Consider the following 20,144-nt stretch of genomic DNA (forward strand, 5'->3'; position numbering starts at 1 on the left):
ACTTTTAAGGGATGATGGTGTGATATTATTGTTTTAAATGTACGTGCCCCAACTGAAGAAAAAGATGACGAATAAAAGACAGTTTTTACGAAGAAGTGGAACGGATATTTGACCAACTCCCGCTATACCATATGAAAATTCTATTGGGGGGTTTCAATGCGAAGGTAGGACGAGAGGATATTTTCAAACCGATTATGGAGAACGAAAGTCTGCATAAGGAAAGTAATGACAACGGTGTTAGACTTGTGAACTTAGCAACATCCAAAAACCTAATCGTGAAGAGTACAAAATTCCCACATCGCGACGTTCATAAATACACACATCACCAGACGGAAAAACACATAATCAAATTGATCACGTTTTAGTAGATAGAAGAAGGCAATCTAGCATAATTGATGTCCGGTCGTTTAGAGGGGCTGATTGTGACACTGATCACTACCTGGTAGCAGCGATGATACGAGAGAGATTATCATTGAATAGAGGTAATATTCATTGTCCGAAAACGGAGAGATTCAATTTAAAGAAATTAGAAGAGAGCCAGCTAAGAGAAGAATACCAGATGGAAGTTTCGAATATATTCTCGGCTTTAGAGGATTCGGAGTGCACTAGTGTTGAGGATATCTGGATTGAAATTAGAGATAGCATTAAAATTTCAGCAAAAGAAAAATTGGGACACGCGGAAATACGTAGGAACAAACCATGGTTCGACCAGGAATGCATTAAACTAACAGAAAAGAGAAAACAGTCAAAATTACGCTGGCTACAAAATCCGAATGAAATAACTACACAAAATTTCGCACATATCACACGGGAAACTTCCAAAACTTTTAGAACAAAGAAACGCAATTTTTTGAAAGCTAAAATTAAGGAACTTGAAGATAATAGTAAAAATAAAAACATCCGGGACATGTATAAGGGGATCAGAGAATTTAATAAAGACTATCAACCTCGTGCTTATATATTAAAGAAATCTGACGGTACAGTTCTCACTGATACGGATAGCATCCTAAATAGATGGAAAGATTTCCTTGACGATTTGCTTAACACGCAACCAAGAACTAGTGTGCGTGGAGAAAAGGAGATACACAACGCAGAACCGTATATTCCAGAATCCAACCGAATAGAAGTAGAAACCGCTATAAAGAAATTAATGAAACACAAATCTCCAGGTGTAGATGAAATTCCGGCTGAGTTAATTTTAGCTGGAGACGAAAAATTGAGGAACAAGATACACAAACTCATTCTCTTTATCTGGAACAAGGAAGAATTGCCACAAGAGTCGAAAGAGTCAATCATTGTTCCAATTCACAAGAAAGGCGACAAAACTGACTGTAATAATTACCGAGGCATCTCTCTTTTGTCAACATCCTATAAAATCCTTTCAAATATTCTATTAGCAAGATTGACCACATACGCAGATGAAATTATTGGAGATTATCAGTGCAGATTTAGACGAAATCGGTACATAAACTATTTATTAATTTTAGAAAGGCGTACGACTCCGTTAGGAGAGAAACATTATACAACGTTCTTACAGAACTTGGAATGCCGAGAAAGCTAATTGGATTTATTAAGATATGTTTAAATGGATCATGGTGGGCAGGTCATGTAGCTAGAATGGAAGAAAGTAGAAACGCTTTCAAAGTCTTGACTGGTAGACTCATAGGAAAACGACCATTAGGAAGACCTAGGCGCAGATGGGAGGACAATATTAAGATGGATCTCGCAGAGATAGGAATACAAAGTAGAAACTGGATGCAATTAGCTAAGGATAGAAGTCAGTGGAGAGCTTTTGTGAACGCAGCACTGAACCTCCGGGTTCCATAGGCCATAGAGTTAGTTAGTTAGTTAGTTTAAATGAATCCCAAAGTAAAGTCCGGGTAGGAAAATCTTTGTCCACGAGCTTTCACGTCGAAAATGGTCTGAAACAAGGAGATGCGTTGTCTCCATTATTATTTAACTTTGTTCTGGAATACGCTATAAGGAAAATCAAAGATAGCAACCAGGCCCTAGAGTTGAACGGTATTCATCAGGTTATGGCATATGCTGACGATGTAAATTTAATAAGAGATGATAGGAGAAAAATAGAAAGAAATTCAGGTATTATATAAAACGCTTGCAGGGTTTAGAAGTAAATTCAGAGTAAACTAAATACATGGAAGTGCGTCGGGACCGTAATACAGCAAATTATGGATGCGTTAAAATACTAAATAATACTTTTGATAAAATGGATACTTTCAAATATTAAGGATCAATATTAACAGACGAAAATCATATTGACGAAGAAATTAAATGTCGACTAAAAGCAGGAAATTCGTGTTACTATTCGGTTCATAATCTCTTGTCGTCGCGAATTCTGTCGAGGAATCTGAAGCTTAAAATATTTTTTTCTCTATGGCCTATGGAACCCGGAGGTTCAATGCCGCATTCACAAAAGCTCTCCACTGACTTCTATCCTTAGCCAATTGGATCTAGTTTCTATTTTGTATTCCTATCTCTGCAAGATCGATCTTAATATTGTCCTCCCATCTGCGTCTAGGTCTTCCCAATGGTCATTTTTCGATTGGTCTTCCAGTCAAGACTTTGAAAGCATTCTTCCATTCTAGCTACATGACCCGCCCCCACCTAGATTTGACGACCCTAACAATGTTGGGTAAACCGTATAAATTATGTAGTTCCTTGTTATGAAGTTCCTCTTGGGTCCGAATATTCGTCTAAGAATCTTCTTCTCAAATACTTTCAGTCTATGTTCTTCCCTCAGAGTAAGCGACCATGTTTCGCAGCCATGCAGAACAACAGGCAAGATTATCGTTTTGTATATTTTAAGTTTCAAATTTCTCGACAGAATTCGCGACGACAAGAGATTTTGAACCGAATAGTAACACGAATTCCCTGCTTTTAGTCGACATTTAATTTCTTCGTGAATATGATTTTCGTCTGTTAATATTGATCCTAGATATATGAAATTATCCACTTTATCCAAAGTATTATTTAATATTTTAACGCATCCACAATTTGCCGTATTACGGTCCCGACGCACTTCCATACAAATATACAAAACGATAATTATGCCTTTGTTCTGTATGGTTGCGAAACATGGTCGCTTATTCTGAGGAAAGAACATAGACTGAAAGTATTTGAGAACAAGATCCTGAGACGAATATTCGGACCCAAGAGGATCGGGAATGGGGAATGGCGGAAACTTCATAACGAGGAACTACATAATTTATTCGGTTTACCCAACATTGTTAGGGTCATCAAGTGGGTGGGTCTTAGGGCCTTAGGTGGGTGGGTAATGTAGCTAGAATGGAAGAAGGTAGAAAGACTTTCAAAGTCTTGACTGGAAGACCAATCGGAAAACGACCATTAGGAAGACTCAGACGCAGATGGGAGGACAATATTAAGATGGATCTCGCAGAGATTGGAATACAAAGTAGAAACGGGATGCAGTTAGCTAAGGATAGAAGTCAGTGGAGAGCTTTTGTGAACGCGGCATTGAACCTCCGGGTTCCATAGGCCATAGAATTAGTTACTTTTGTTAGTAGAAACAGCGTTAAATGATTTAGTGACATCATGGCAGCCATCTTGAATTCCGTATATTGTATATCACACAGTATTTCAAAATAGATAGAGGTAGATGCGTGTCACATAAATTGATGCTAGAATCTTCCTACAAACTACCTTCATCGTCCGTTTCAAAAGCATCGGAGTCTACATTACTTATTATTTCCGTAAGCCTCCGGGCGCGAAAATACGCCACTATCATAAAAACCACGAGTTGTCCCGTGTTATTTATACCCAAAGGTTAACTAAAAAGAGGAAGTGAATCCTAACAAATTACAAGAAGGGTGTTGAAACAGCCATACACTATTCCACTGGCTATTAGAAAAAGGAGAACAAAAATAGCTACATATTTTTTTTCCTTCTCAGTACTCATATCTTTATGGGGAATATATTCTTCAACAACATGTCATTTAAATATACGCAGTATGTGACATGTACCCACGAATGTGACAAATATTCGCGAAAAGTAAACAGAAGGGAGTAGTTTTATGTTGCTGTTGTTTCCTTCCGTCGCATTAACTGACCTTGGTAGGTGCGAGGCAACTAAGACCAATGTTGTCTCCCTGACTGAACGCCTTGTAACAGGAGAGCAACTATAGTTGTCTATGGGTCTTACGTCTCATAGTTCTAAGTACTTGCAGCTATAGAACGAGCTTTGTGCGTTTCGTGCCACTCTCCCTATGCCCCCAGCTGTGGCTGTGTTTGCGAAAAAATTGTTTGATTTTCATCGGGGTAAGGCAAGACAGTCTCAAGAGAAGCCCTTCACCGTAGCGAGTGACGTCACACAAAGTAGTGACAGGGCAGACGCAGAATTAGCTGGGCCGTTAGACCGCTCAACACGAGAGTTTTTTAAAAGAAACAAGCCGTTTTACAGACATTTTTGTAAATCATGATATATATATATATATATATATATATATATATATATATATATATATATATATATATATAGGGTGTTTCAAAAGAACACTGCCAACGTTTGGAAGCTGATTCCTGACACCAATATAAAACAAAAAGTATAGACGAACCTAGGTGCACAAATGCTTCCTTTCCGAGTTATAGTCTGTCGAAAACATGAAAAAATGAAATTTAATGGTCCATAGCCCCAAACCTATGGGACCTACAGTAGTCGGGTGAAGACTTCAATTAGAAACTAGCGTGTACTCTATCCAAAAATACATGTTTCAGAATCCTGCGGTACTCCCGCAACAAAGTTTATAGAAGGAATTTGGCTACGGGCATATAATTTCAAACACTCACCAACTACCTCTATAAAAATTGTCGCGGAAGTACTGCAGGATTCTGAAACATGGATATTTGGATAGTGAACATATTAGATCCTAAGTTAAGTCTTGACTCGACTACGGTAGGTCCCATAGTTTTGGAGCTGTGGACCTTTAAAATTCATTTTTTCGCGTATTCGACAGCCTATAACTCAAAGGAAGCATTTGTGCACACAGGTTGGTCTATACTTTTTGTCTTATCTTGGTGTCAGGAATCAACTCCCGAACGTTGTGGGTGTTGTTTTGAAACACCATGTATATAGTAATTTAGAATGATACGCATTGAGTGTTAAGAAGAGAGAGAGAGAGAGATAGAACTTAAATCCTATCACATTAAAATTATTGTCCAGAGAATAATGGTAAGAGAAAACATACGTATTATATATAAAAAAATTCTTAGAAATTATATTTCTAACAAAAATTTCAAGACAATAATAGGTTAGTAGGATTTATAACTACGGGTTCTTCTAAAATCTTTACATCATGCTAGATCGGATAGAGAATTTTTCGTTTAAATAAAGCATATCTGATTAGAAAGAGATTATACTTCAAAGAGAAATATTTAAATTTAGTTTAACTTTTAAATACTTGATGAATCAAGCAAATGAAAACAAGTGGCATGAAAGGTATTTGGAGAAATTTAGTATTTTGAGAAGCAAAACAAGTAATGTGCAGGATACAGAAATTTCTCGTGTCGTCTCGGAAAGGAGACGAGAAGTGTATGTTCTAATAAGATTGATTGATTGAGTAGGGGGTTAATGGGGACGTCAGCAACGAGGCTATATGTCCCCGTCACGATGTTCTAATAAGAGTTAAGACAAGAGGTGTATGTCCAAGTTAGAGACGAGACGAGAAACTACAATTGTTGTCTCGTTTTTGAGACAAGTCTTATGGGCAACAATTGACTGAAGTCTTTGATACCAGTGTTTTAGTATTGCATGATTCATAGTAAAAAGTTCATAAATTATTACAGTGGTTGTACGAACACAATGAATGATAAAATGAAATCTTTCAGTTTTACGTCCCAAGGTTATGCCGATTAGGCTAGAGGAGACGGTGATGATAAGAAATGAATGAAATGCTAGAATGAAGAAAGGGAGGAAACGGGAGAACTCCGAGAAAACCCAAGAGCACGGACAATGAAGAGTATTTATCAACATTTTAAGATACGTAAGTTATTACATAATATACTTCAATAATAAATATGATTTAAATGTTGATATATTACACTCTTAGTGGAACTCTCGTAACTCGGAACCATTTTCATAATTTCTAGATAAAATTAAGAAGAAAGCCAAGGCATAAATTTATAAAACAAGAAGAGAAATAATTCTTCGAGAATCAAAAGGAGACGAGAATCCAACACTTAATTTAAGAGCCGACAGGAGAAAACTGTATTTCTCGTCTCACCTCGTGCGGAACACTACACAAACGTACCGGTAATCAAATCAAGTCTTCCGTGTCACTAAGAAGGGGGGAAATTGATGGCTCAGTAGTACAGCCTTTAAATTTGAATTTGATGTGAGGACCATAATTCAATCCCAAATATAGTATGTTCCTCACGAGAAAGACGAGAAATAAGATTTTATCGTCTCGTCAATTTTTATAGAATTCTCGTCTTGTCTCGGTTTTCGAAGACGATTATTTCTCTTTCGTCTTGATAATCTAAAAAGTTTTTCCCGTCTCCTCTTGTCTCGTAAAGTAGTTTCTGGTCACGATTCAGAAGAAATACTCTGCTAATTTTTATGTCGCTTGATGGCAATTGAAGAGAGTACTACAAATCTGTTTTCAGATCAGCCCTATGTAATTCGGAGAGAGACGAAACCAAATCAAACAAAATGTGAATTTTAGCTTTCTTCTTGAGAACGGAGATTATATGAGAAGTAGATGGTAGATCTACAGTTTAAAGTGGAACTCGAACTCGAGCTCTCATACAGAAAAGGCTCATGCGCTAGTCATTAGAGCAACAGTTAGGGCTACAATAATAACATACATACATACATCAGTGATAACACCAGAGGGGAATAAGAGGACGAGCGTCCGTCCCATGTAACGACGTCTGCTCCCTGCAGACAAATTGTATTATGATATAGGGGAATAATATAAATTTACCCTTTTCGTATACAAAACTTTGCTGTCTCCCGATTTTTTCTGTCCTTCCGCTTACTCCGATCCAATTAATTAAAATTAGCATATCCCCCTACCTCACGCATTTCAGCTGCTGCGTTATATATATATATATACTTACAGTATACAAAGTTATTTTTATTAAGAAATCTAAGTTTTAACTTATCTTTTTCCTAAGTTATAACTACATACTTAACTCGTAACTACTATCGTGTGGTCAAATTTGACCTAGCACATTTCTAGCTGTGGACAATATATATATATTGTTTGACTGAGGTTCAGTCGTCTATTCTCGTCTTGCTAGGGGGCCGCGGTGGATCAGTGGTCGAGCGTTCACCTCTGGTGCATGGGGTACTGGGTTTGATCCCAGCCCGCGCAAAGTGAACCTTGTGCTGCATAAACACCGTGTGCGTGGGTTTTCTCGGGGTTCTCCATTTTCGTCCCACTTTCTTCATTCCACCATTTCATTTCTTTCTCATTATCGCCGCCTTCTTTAGCCTAGCCGACATAATCGTGGGACTTAAAACTTAATATTGGCAATTTTCAGTTGATCTTGAGATCTCGTAGCGACTAGGTGCTCGTGTCCATGCGCTTTGTTGTTTCGATGTTTTCGGACATCTGGGGTCAAAATTTTCTCCAGGATAGTACTTGCGCTATCTGTTTTCTACATTACATTTTTTTCTGTGGTTTTCTTGGGGAGTGTTACGGAGATGTGTGCAGAACTCCGAACTAGCAGATCGTGCAAAGGTGGTTTCTTGCAATTTTCTACAGAATATTGGACGTTGCATGCTTAAATATTCTTGTTTTTTACCATCTTTCCAAAGAACCAAGAAGGTTTGAGAGGCGAGACTTTATGAGGAGTATTGGGATGACTCTCATTCAAGATCACCTCAAAGTAAGGGGCGAATACGGGACACTTTCTCGTAGGCTTCGGCAGTTATTGTCCGACTAACTGGTGGGAACTTCAATGAAGATCGCCCACAAACAGATTCTCCAGCTAAAAGGAGGAGATGTGCTATTTGTCCTCGAATTGATGACAAAAAACGTCATTGGATTTGTTCTCTGTGCAACCGAAATGTGCACAAGGGTCATTCAAGAAAAAAAACTATATGTACTGACTGTCAGTAGAACAACTAAAGTGTCTTTATTTGTTCTGTATCTAACGGATATGTGATTAAGACACATTTAGGGATCGTCCACATATTACGTAACGCGGTTAAGGGGGGAGGGGGTTCGGCCTTCCGTTACGAAGCCTGACAAGGGGGGAGGAGGGGCTTTAGGTCTTCGTTACGTTACACTTTTTTCTGCTGTAATTTTTATTTTTATTCTCAGATTTATATGCAATCTTTTAAACAAATAATTTTATTCAGTTCTTTTCTTTTTTATGAATTAACTAGAATACCCGTTTTCATACGGGGAGAATAGGTTTCGTTTTGGATATACATATAAAGGGAACCAAAACTGTCACCATCAACTTACGGACTCCAAAAACTATGGATTTGACACAAATATCGGTCATTTTAGATCATTTTTTTTTATATCTCCCCTTCCCCAAGTTGCATGGCTAAATTTTAATTTAAACGGCATCGAAAGTGTTACTGTTCATCTCAGCGACCCCAAACACCATGGACTCGACTCTAATATCGGTCATTTTCGAACATTTTATATATGCCATCCTCCCCTTTCCCCAAGTTGCGGGGTGAATTTAGATTTAAACTGCATCGAAAGTGTCACTGTTTATCTCTGCGGCCCCGAAAACTATGCATTTGACACTAACATCGTTCATTTTCAATCATTTTTTATATATTCCCCCTCCCCCAAGTTGCACCTTCAAAGTAAAATGACAAAAAACATCCCAGGTCAGAACTTCATCTATGTTGAAAATTTGAACGAGATTGGTCGAGTGGTTGAGTTATTAAGTTACAAACATAGTCACTTTCAATTATATATATCTATATATATATATTGTTTTGGAAAATTGCGAACTTTAGCCTATATAAATTGAATCATACAGAAGAGATTCGAAGACGTACTAGACACCAGCATAAATACTAACTCCGAACATACAATAAAACTCAGTTTTGTGGCTATCGCAGCATTGAATTTAGGGAACACGCTTTTCCGGAGTTAGTTGTTCGTCGTAACCACCGCCTGAAAATGCCCTCATGTTCCCACTCGTATTGCTATTTTTAAGAATGTTATCTGAAACCTTTGATTTGAATCATTACTCACTCTATTCTTGTAAGGGGTTTTGCATGGGAAACAGAAGAAATTCTTTTTCGTGAAATTATATTTTCCGCAATGGAACGATCCAGGATTTGTAGATCAAAATAAGATATTAAAAATCTAATTCGCACTAAATTTTTTAATTTTTGAATTTGAATATTTCTGAAAAATTGAGTTTATTCGTATTCTCGCACTGATTTAGGACAAGAAGAATATGAAAAGAGGTAAACTGAAGTCCGAAGTCCAAAAAAGATGCTCGAAAGCTTGTTCACAAACGAGATGTCCTTGCTCCTTCACTTCGAATCTGTGGTCGACGAGGAAGAGAACTTTGCATCGTCGACACTGGCAAACTTTAAATGCACGCAGCATCCTGGATCTCTGAATAAGAGGTCAATGTTAGTTCTTTAGATCCTGTTTCACCTGCATCTTCCTTGTCAGTGTTTCCTCCTTGTCATCATCTGACTTAAAAGGATAGGTGTGAACTCCTTAGGAAACGACAGTATGCAGTTTTGAAGAATTAGGACTATTAATTAAGCAACCTTATGGGGTTAAAATATGATTACCATCCTACCATTTTCTAATACGTACCGGTACTTTGATTTATTGGCGAAAAACACTACAAATATATTCAGAATAAAAGCATTTTGTAATAAAAGTTATCCCATTAAAATAGTGTTCATTATAATAACTCCCGAAATAAGCAAGATTGGTGAAAAAACAAAAATATAAAGGTGTTACGTAACGAACGGGGGAGGGGTTCAGCCTTGCGCTACGAAGTGTGACAAGGGGAAAGAAGGGGGTAAAAATTGGTCAAAAATAGTGTTACGTAATATGTGGACGGCACCTTAAGACTAAACATTGTGTGTATTGATAGGTAGCCAAGCAGGCCCGTAGCCAGCCCAAAAATGTGAGTGGGGCGGAAGAAGGTAGGGGGGCGATCCAACCATATTATAGTTCATCACTAAATTAGAGTAGTTCTCTTGCAAGCCTACCGTGAATATTTTAGGGGCGACAGTAAAACTTTAGAGGAGCACGGCCCCCTAGTACCCATGTGGATACGGGCCTGTAGTCAAGCAACTGATGAAACACAAAAGCATCAATTGTCAGTTTTTTTTTAAATGACAAGTTACATTTTCTCAGCACTAATAATTGAATGCTTTCCTTATATGAAAATAAGTTTATTTTCATACTTTGTTATTTTCGGATAACAAAAAACTTTATTTCATTTAAGTATGTTGTTTCGCTTTGTAATAATCTATTACTAATAGACAATTAGTCAAAAAATATTTTGAAAACATTTTTTGTCCCCAAAACTAGTTAAATCCATTAAAGTATAGGACTAGTAAAAGGTCCACAATCAACTGCTAATGGTAATACGTTTTAACATAGTTTAATTTCAAAACAAATAATGGGGTTAAATCTGACCCCACGATAGTACTTATGCAGTATAAAAATAACGATATTAGTGAAGAGTTAATATGAATTATGTTAATAGGAAATTAAATTAAAAATAGTTTACATAATCTAATTTAAGAAAAATAATGATAATAATAAAATAAAATAATGCAATAATAAAAAGATGGTAATAGAGAAGTTTTTTTAATGGTAATCCTGGATTCTCTCGTGTTGAACAACATGGCTTTCCTCAATGCTGTCTCCAGAAGGGCGATAAATACGTATTATGAAGCACTCTAGTTCACATTTTTGGTTAGCGAACCACATATCGAAAAATGTCTCAAATTTATTTTTCAGACCGTGCCCCTCCCCCTAAAAAATTCCTGGATCTGTCCCCGATATCGGTTGTTGACAATTAACTGATAATAGTTATAGCGTACCTTTTGAAATGTTTTCAAACGCTCTTTGCGTAAGGAACAGTTTTCCGTATTCTTTCTTTGTTTTTTTCTTTTTTTCGCCCTTGCGCTCTTTTACTGTGCTGGAAAGAGACTCCAACTATGAGCAGTGTTTCGCCAGGGCGCTTTAAGTTAATAAGTTAAAGTGCCCTGGTTTGGCGCACGCTACGTAAGAACAGCGAGCAGCTCTGAAGTTGAATGTTTTCAAGACCAAGGTCACCGTCACATTTTGATAAGTATACTGTAGCATGACTCACCCTTAGGGACTGAGTATGCCACAGCAGTTGCACTGTTTCCGTATGATACTGAGATAGTTCCATGGCTAGGAAAATAGTTTTGGAAGGAACCAAAGACGACTGAATATAAAAACATTTAAAAGGTATACTCGACCTGCAAGACTTACATGCCGGGCTTTACTTTGATGAATAAGGACAAGCACTACCACAGTGCATGTTGTGGCACGAAAGTTGTAGTCTACGTGTCTGCTATGAGTTGGTGAGCTGGGTTATACACATCAGGCTTGACTTTTGTTTGTTCAGTACAGCACCTGAAATCCATTCATAATTCGATATGAGGGTTTCACCACGTGACAATTCTTGTGGATTGTTAACCCTTTGGAGTTCTAGTGCTTTTTTTTAGGTACTAAAGTAGTGTCTTCATTATTCGATTAAAAAAGAACCAATAAAGCTTTTTACTTTTTTTAAAAAAAAGTCTAGATGCATTGTAGAACACGTTAAGTATGGTTTCACGCCTTTCTGCGTCAAGACATAGGAGGTGATGACGTCATAACTTTAGAAAATATTTTGTTCTTAGGCCTCTATATATATTTGGCGGGCCTACTTTTGCACCTAGAAGATTGAAATTTTCCACACACATTCACTCGACCGAGCAGTACTTATCAATTTTTTTTAGATCTCTGCGTTAACACAGGGGGTCCATAGGGACAAAAATGTAAAAAAAAAATTAAACCAAAAAATCAATTTTCCCGCGATTTTCACGCCTTAGATACACGATGGAGACATGTGAGTGGTACCGTTTGAAAGACAGTTCTATTCTGAAGAGAATAATGTACGACACACGATCAGAGGATAAACAGGGATGTCTCAGGAAATATTTTACCTGAGATCAGGGTTTTTTGCGGTAGTCTGGGGCATTGTGGGGATTATTGATAAATTAAATATATTTCCTGACCTTACTACTCAAGATAGAAGCTTGAAATTCTGTACACATATTTAGTATTTTTCAGTTGAATTCCAGGTGTCTGCTTTTACACCTGGGTCCAGAGGGGCTAATTTTAAAAAATCAGAGAAAAATTCTGATTTTTCTCAAAATTTCTCACTTCAGGGACATATCAGGAAAATGTAAATGGTACACTCCGCATCCCACAATCATGTCAGGTAAAGAGACCACCATTCCCTCCTTTCTTCTCTCCCATACTAAAATTAGCTAACAATATGAGCGTAATTCTTATTTCAAACTACACATGTATTAGTTTCGATAAAATGAAATAACAAAAACGAGACGAAACAAGATTCGTAGGTTGATGTAGGAAGAAACTGAAACACAGACAATGAAAAATTGAAACCAATGAATGTCTATTACACAGAGATTCAGAAATGAGGCAGAGAGACAGAGAAGAAGAAAAACAAAAGAGAGAACAGATAAAACTACGGAATTCATACTTAGTAAGAAAAGAACCTAACATTACAAAGTTTCGTTTCCAGAAATCTAACAGTAATATAGAAATAACATTTTTTTTTACATATATTCGAATATATAGAGGATGCTTTAAACATTCATTATGTCCCTTGAATAATGGATAGCATACTCAATTTCAAGTAGAACTGCAGATCTCCGAGACATATCTATTATAATGTCAAAAGGTTAACACATATGCTTTGTTTCCGCGTGCTTCAATTGCAAATTCGTTAGTGTTTATTGGACGTACTGATGCAAAATACACTCTAATATACCCAGTAGATAGCGTTGGTCATATTCTCCATTTCAGACTACTAATGCAAACTGAACAAAAAACGAAAAACGAAAAGGAAAGAAAAGAGAAAGAAAGAAAGATAATATTGAAGAGTGATATTTTACTGCTCAATTTCTATCAGATATACCCTATATTAAATGTAAAAAAAGTATCGTAATGAAAAGTTACAAATGTTGGAAAGGAAAAGTTTATGTTCCTCATAGATGTAGCATGTTTCAAATTTCAACGTGAATAAAACACATTGAATTATAGGATGGGATCAAATTTTGCGTCGAACTAGTATAAGTAAAATTTATTTTTCAAATAACCAAACAAGTTACTATTTTCTAGTCTTTTCCGAAGACTTATCTGTTCCGAACATTAAGCATTGATTTAATCTCTTCCGGATATAACGTAATTTGCACAGATAGAATGAACAACTAAGAGCTCAAATGTATCATCATGTCAGTCCGGTGATGTTGGTTAGGTTAGAGACCACCACTGGGTCGAGGATTGAAATCCGTGGTGACTCGGTAATTCGACTGAGACTCGGTAACCCAGGGAATAAAAAAGAGGTTTTACTTATTCCCTTGCGTTTAAACAGAATTTTTTCTGTCAGAGATGACCAGGACTGGAGATGTTATCCCCAGAGCACGAAAAACACGTCGCCTAAGTTAACAGTTAATTAGATTTTCCAGACCATTTATATCGGGCTTCTGCTCCGTTTTAACTTTAGAATATGAAGTGCATATATCTGTGAGAGGGAGAGAAGTGAAAGATGCAAAGACAAGATAGGGAAACGTCAAGAAAGGGAGAGAGAGACGGGACGAATATAAATATGGAGTATAGTTATCGTTGTAATGTATGATGTAGAACGCACACACTGTGTACTCAAACTATCGCCAGTGTTGCCTTGAAAGTTCTCCATCAGAAGGTGAATCTGTGATTGCAGCCATTATTTTATGCGAAAAAATCATACTACCTGATAGGGAATCGAACCAAGATCTTCCATTTGGAAGTCTGACACGTTACCACTACACCACCGATTGCTTTAGCGAAACATTGTTTAACAAATGGCGTAGTGTTTCTTTCTGTGAACGATAACACGAAGAGTGTGTACTGCAGATCAATGATGTCTTTGGAATGTATTGGTAATTCCTTTGCCCTTTCCCAACCAACATTCGTAAATCGTCTCTATCACGATACAGGTGTTTGCTTTCACTTTCTTACATATTGCTTGTCTAGTATGATAAGTCGATTCTTCACAATCACTTTGTAAAAAAAATAACTTTGACGTGAACAGGATTTGAACCTAAGTTAGATAGCTGTATTATTCATATAACCATTACGTTACCCGTACTTTATCATGCCATCTGAAATTAGAAGCCAAATATAACTTACTTTAGCCCTGATCTTTGGAACGCATCAAAGTGCACAACGAAATTTATTTATTCGACGGGCTGGAGAAAGATTAGTGCCCACTAATAAAGGAAAAGCATACAATCCAAGAAAAATTACAGAAATAAAACATATTTTGCAGTAATTTCGTCGTGCAAGTTCAAAAGTTCGTGAATAATAATAATAATAATAACTGTTCACTTTCACAGTATAGTAGTCTATTATTATTATTAACATCAATTGTCCGCTTCGTTGGGTTAAATTTAGAAAAAATAGTAATATGTTCCGTTACTCATTCACTGCTTAGTATTACTAAAGCCCTCTTTGATATCGGTCATTTTCGATGAGTTTTATATATGCCCTCCCCACCCTACGTTGTGGGGCACGGCATCTGCAGTGTTATTGTTGATCTCAGCGAGTCGGAAGACTATGAATTCGACACTGATATTGCTTATTTCAATCATTTTTATATGTCTCCTCCTCCTCCAAGCTGAGGGGCTGAATTTGGATTTAAACCGCATCAGATGTGTCACTGTTAATCTCAACGACTTCAAAAATTATAGATTTGCCACTTATACCAGTAATTTTTCGTTCTTTTTTAAATGTCGCTCCCCCTCTCCATCTCTTAAGTTACACCGTCAAAGTGATATGACAGAAACCATCTCAAGTTCGAACTCATCTAGGTTGAAATTTTGATCAAGATTGGTTTGGTGGTTCAAGAGTCATTAAGTTTTATTTATTTTTATATATCTCCCTTTCCCATTCCCCTCCCCAAGTTCTCCCGTAAAAGTGTAATGAAAAAAATCATTTCAGACCCGAACTTCACCTATGTTAAAAGTTTGATCGTGATTGATCCTTTGTTTCACGAGTTATCATGTTTTATTTATACTTTTTAAATTCTCCCTCCCCTCAACCCTAAGTTTTATCGTCAAAGTAAATAGATGAATACCATCTTAGGCCCGAACTTCATCTATGTTGAAAATTTAATCGAGATTGGTCGGTTGGTTCAAGAGTTATTACGTTTTATTCATTTTTATATATGAACCCTCCTCCCTTTCTCCTTCCCCTAAGATTTACCGTTAAAACGAAATGATAAAAAGCTTCCCAGGCCCGAACCTTATCAATGTTGAAAATTTGATCGAGATCGGTTGGGTGGTTCAAGAGATTAGGAGCCACAAACATAGTTGTTTCAATTTTATAATATAGGTTATTATTATTATTATTATTATTATTATTATTATTATTATTATTATTATTATTATTATTATTATTATTATTATTATTATTATTATTTGCGTACTTTTGAACTTGCACCGCGAAATTACTGCAAAATATGTTTTATTTCTCTATTTTTTCCTCGATTTTATGTTTTCCTTTATCAGTGGGTGCTAATTTCCCTCTACGCCAGCGTTTCCCAACCTTTTTCAACTTGCGGCAATTTACGAGTGTTACTTGGATTCTTGCTGCACACTTATAGATATTATTATAGATATTATATTTGTAAATATAAAACACATTGGTATTTCTTCTGTGATTATTGATCTGCTTACAGAGAAGAAAACTCTATCATTGGGTTTTCCCCGTGGTAAATCATTATATTTATTTTTCATTCTAATTTAAAAATAGAAAACAATTGCAAAGAAATATTGGACTCAGGCTTTCAAAAATACGCTTTCTTTTTAACCCTGGAACTACACCATAGCATCATGACACAAAGTACAGTGTGGGGTCATATACGACCCACTACAAAATGTATACACCAGTCGAGTAAGAGCTGGTACCATGTGCTAATTTATTTTAGATTAGACTACATGTGTACGTCACCCTATACATGTGATATTTCTCATAGCCTGACAATAGCTTTGATTATTGAACACAAATATTAGATTAATGGTTTACTATTAAATTTTTGATAATTTTCTAGCTGGTGACCTATCTGGCTATATCTATTTGCAACTGGTTAGGTTGGGTTAGGTTATTGTTATAGATGTAGCCAGGTGGGTCACCAGTTAGAAGAATACCAAACGTTCTGTTCCTTAGTTGTATTGCTTGAAACTCATATGTCTTAAAATTCTTTTCCCGTCCAAATTATTTGAAATAGCTACACAAGTTTTAAAAATTCTAATTTGTTCGCAGTATTAATGAAAGTCACTTCACATCTTTGCAGTCACAACAAGTTCCAAAGCGATGTTCAGCACATAAGTTGCGTAAGCAATACACATATATTGTTTGTCCCGGGGACAGAAAACACACCGACCACAGATCTGCCACTTGGTTATTCTTCACAGTTTGGTTCTGATGTCTCCTCACTAAGTATTGCAGTTATTTCTCCCAATTTGAGTCCTTTACTTATTGACGCCATGATATGTTTCACTTCAGCCGTAAAGAGATCGAAAGAAGAAAAAAATTAAAAATTCTGACAATGCTATTTTCGTACCACAAAGAATACCCTGGGGGAGTATATGACCCAGCTGCAAAAAATAAATACAAATAATGTGCAGAACCAACAATTAACTGTTCCTACGTTAACCACTGCTCATGCACTGAAGGTAGGCAAATCATTTACTATTTAGGTTATTTAGCGTCGGCACAGATACGTAAGTCAACACACGTGGGTCGCCAGCGACTCCAGGGTCTTTCTAGGGTTACAAACTATATCCAACCCTTTACTAAGAAGAAAGATCAGTAACTAACGAACGAACAAACAAATCTCTTTTACTTTTAAAACACAAATCTAAATAATTTGTCGAAAGGATTGAAAGATATTTTAAATTTTCAAGTTACGAAAAAGCCTGCAACAGTAAAGAAGCAATAATGGTTATAACAATGATAAGAAATACTTTTTTTAACATTAGAAATGTACAGAACAGTAACTCCCGTATGAAACTTAAAATTGTAGATTCATAGTAGAGGTTGATAGTAATGTAAAAGACAAACGTTTCTACGTTTTGCAATGCGATTGCTCTAAAATTAATAACTTTGTTTCGATCTATCGCGGCACACAAGTTGGTAAACGCTGCTCTAGGCCGTCGAATAAATAAGTTCGTTGTGCACTTTGCTGCAAATAACCTTAGAGGAAGAAGCCGGTTCGTTCCAAGGATCAGGGTTAAAGTAAGTTATATTTGGATTCTAATTTTAGAGGCATGATAGTGTAGGGGTAACACAATGGCCTTACAAATAATTACAGCTATCTAACATAAGTTCAAATCCTGTTCACGTAAAGTTAATTTTTTACAAAGTGATTGTAAAGAATCGACTTATCGTACTGGACAAGCAATACGTAAGAATGTGAAAGCAAACACCTGTATCATGATAGAGACGATTTATGAATGTTGGTTGGAAAAGAGCAAGGGAATTACCAGGACATTCCAAAGACATCATTGATCTGCAGTACACACTTTTCGTGTTATCGTTCACAGAAAGAAACACCACGCCATTTGTTAAACAATGTTTCGCTAAAGCAATCGGTGGTGTAGTGGTAACGTGTCAGACTTCCAAATGGATGATCTTGGTTCGATTCCCCATCAGGTAGTATGATTTTTCCGCATAAAATAATGGCTGCAATCACAGATTCACCTTCTGATGGAGAACTTTCAAGGCAACACTGGCGATAGTTCGAGTACACAGTGTGTGCGTTCTACATCATACATTACAACGATAACTATACTCCATATTTATATTCGTCCCGTCTCTCTCTCCCTTTCTTGACGTTTCCCTATCTTGTCTTTGCATCTTTCACTTCTCTCCCTCTCACAGATATATGCACTTCATATTCTAAAGTTAAAACGGAGCAGAAGCCCGATATAAATGGTCTGGAAAATCTAATTAACTGTTAACTTAGGCGACGTGTTTTTCGTGCTCTGGGGATAACATCTCCAGTCCTGGTCATCTCTGACAGAAAAAATTCTGTTTAAACGCAAGGGAATAAGTAAAACCTCTTTTTTATTCCCTGGGTTACCGAGTCTCAGTCGAATTACCGAGTCACCACGGATTTCAATCCTCGACCCAGTGGTGGTCTCTAACCTAACCAACATCACCGGACTGACATGATGATACATTTGAGCTCTTAGTTGTTCATTCTATCTGTGCAAATTACGTTATATCCGGGAAAGATTAAACCAATGCTGCTACATCTATGAGGAACATAAACTTTTCCTTTCCAACATTTGCAACTTTTCATTACGACACAGTCTGGACTTTTAATATAGGATATATCTGATAGAAATTGAGCCCCAGTAAAATATCACTCTTCAATATTATCTTTCTTTCTTTCTCTTTTCTTTTCGTTTCGTTTTTCGTTTTTTGTTCAGTTTGCATTAGTAGTCTAATATACCAACACTATCTACTGGGTATATTAGAGTGTATTTTGCATCAGTACGTCCAATGAACACTACCGAATTTGCAATTGAAGCACGCGGAAACAAAACATATGTGTTAAACTTTTGACATTATCCTAGATGTGTCTCAAAGATCTACAATTCCACTTGAAATTGAGTATGCTATCCATTATTCAAGGGACATAATGAATGTTTAAAGCATCCTCTATATATTCGAATATATGTAAAAAAAATGTTATTTCTATATTACTGTTGGATTTCTGGAAATGGAACTTTATAATGCTAGGTTATTTTCTTACTACGTATGAATTCCATAGTTTTATCTGTTCTCCCTTTTCTTTTTCTTCTTCTCTGTCTCTCTGCCTCATTGTATGAATCTTGTTTCGTCTCGGTTTTGTTATTTCATTTTATCGAAACTAATGCATGTGTAGTTTGAAATAAGCTAATTTGTTATTAGCTAATTTTAGTGTGGGAGTGAAGAAAGGAGGAGAGAGAGGGGGTCTCTTTACCTGATACGATTATGGGATAAGAATGTGTATATTGTGTGGCCTAACTGCACGGCGTTAGCGGTTGCAGTTTTTTCATTTGGAGTTACCATTTGAAAGGCTGCTTTATTGTGAAAAAACGAGGTATGAACCATGATCCTACGATGAATAGGGATTATGCTCTAGCCGCTAGACTGAATGTCTATAATTTACTTTTAAACATAGAACACCCTGTAAAGCAGACAACACTGTCTTATACAGATGATGTGTCAAAAAAGGAGTCCACATTCTCATTTGTGGGAATATTCAAGTCTAAGTAAAGTCTAAAATCATAACCTTTTACATAAGAAAATTTTGCGGAATATTCAATATGGAGGAATTCCAGATGGCTTCGAAGGTGAACCCACTCGAGATAAATGCAATAATGCTAATTGTAACATTTATTTTGCATCCGTCCACTCACGTCGTTATTATTGTTCTGTCCCAATACTTTTGACTAACCTTGTATACAGCTCCACATGTGTCTTCTCAGCAAAATTAAACTAATCCTTTTCACAGAATATTTTTCATACTATACTTTGATCCAGGGGGTAAAAATGGAATTTTAGAACTAAGGGGAAAGTCAATAATAGATAAAGTTTGATCGGGTTATGTCACGAGAATACAAATTCAGAACGGCGGGACTGCAAGTAAACTTTCATGGAGAATGACTTAAGCAATAGCGATTGTTGGAGAACAATCAACAAGCAAACAAAACTAATATCAGCATTAAAATTTCCTTTTTTACTAATAACTACAGATATTTTTCCTTCTTTTGCAGAAACACTTAAACGTACCAAACGGACAATATCCACTTGTGCATGCTGATTTCCACTGTTGCTTTGATCTCAGGCTTTTTAGCC

Source organism: Thermobia domestica, chromosome 17 (genome assembly GCF_964235325.1).
Source record: "Thermobia domestica chromosome 17, izTheDome1.hap1.1, whole genome shotgun sequence".
In the NCBI taxonomy this organism is placed as follows: Eukaryota; Metazoa; Arthropoda; class Insecta; order Zygentoma; family Lepismatidae; genus Thermobia; species Thermobia domestica.